Raw genomic sequence first — 1,256 nt, 5'->3', positions numbered from 1 at the left:
GGGGGTGGGGGTGGGGGTGGGAGTGAATTCCTTAGAGTAAAGAAATTACATTCCCAAAGAGGTAATCTTGTTAACCAGTGGAAGTCCTCGTCTTACCTTTAATCCCGTTGAGAATTCCTTAAAGTCCAACGTTTTCCCGTTCGTCCTCAGTTTTTATATCCGCAGACTCGTTCAGAACCGCTGATCCACTTCCTTAAGCAGTTACTTTTTCCTCGAACTTTTCGACACCCTGAGAGAAAGAAAGCATACAAAAACTGGTTTCAGAAGACAGAGCAAGCACACTTACACAGTACGATAGCGGAGAAGAGTAAGGGTCTCCAGATAAGATTAAAACAAATCCTTGACACGAAAAATCCCTTAAAACAATCTCCGACGGATCTTTGTACCTTATCGCGAATACGGACCTTGAAAGATTGTCTGAAACACGTACGAAATGACACACAGAAGACATGAACACGCACGAGAAAACGAAGACCTCGCATAGGTTATTTGAACCAAGACCTACATTAAAAAGTTTTCACCGACTCAGACATTAACTGCATACTACAAATACACTAAGTACCACTAAGGTCTCTTTCCCACGCACAAACCACAACAGAGAACTCTCGAAGTATTCGTGCATTGCTCAACAATTGACCCACAAAAGGTACCTTAAGCCCAATATTTCGTAACCACGTCCATAATCGCACTCACAAAATCATCCAAACACAAGACATAATAGGCTGCTGTCGTCCCGAATGAATCCCGATTTCACCAATGTGTGTCTTAGCACGTTCCCAAAAGATGAGATCAAACACGATCTACAGCAGGGTAACGTGAGGAAGCTTCAATAAAACCAACCCTTACCTTGTAATATCGTCAGCACGCTGAATCATGGCTCTTTTATGGCACGTACAATCAACCTTTAAAAACAACAACCTAGCACTCCACGCACACGAACACAAACAAGTAAATACACTTATCTCCTTTACATGTTGTCTCCTGCCCATTTACTATTCCTCTACTCATCCTCCCCCCCCCCAAAAAAAAAAAATTAAATAATCCCCCCTTCCCCATCTCTAACGTGCATACAGAAAGACACACATACATGCATATGCGCTCAAACATGCAATAGAGCCAACAAACAAATACACTTATCTTTATAACTCATACCTTGACGCGCTATCTACCATCTATCAACACGCCCACCTCTCCATTCTCACACGTACACATCCACATAACCCCCCCCTCTCTCTCTTTCTCTCTCTCTCTCTCTC

General features: G+C 42.8%; 1 protein-coding gene across 1 annotated transcript in view; it reads right to left on the bottom strand.

The window, feature by feature from the left end:
• Positions 1-1,256, bottom strand: part of LOC101853201 (polypeptide N-acetylgalactosaminyltransferase 5) — a gene marked incomplete in the record, with an annotated part of 130,496 nt that overhangs the window by 122,030 nt on the left and 7,210 nt on the right. Inside the window, 1 exon segment of the mRNA XM_035972794.1 lies at positions 97-229.

This window comes from Aplysia californica, unplaced genomic scaffold, assembly GCF_000002075.1.
Source record: "Aplysia californica isolate F4 #8 unplaced genomic scaffold, AplCal3.0 scaffold00002, whole genome shotgun sequence".
Classification (NCBI taxonomy): Eukaryota; Metazoa; Mollusca; class Gastropoda; order Aplysiida; family Aplysiidae; genus Aplysia; species Aplysia californica.
Note: the sequence above shows the minus strand (reverse complement) of the source record. Positions and strands in the feature narration are given on the sequence as shown.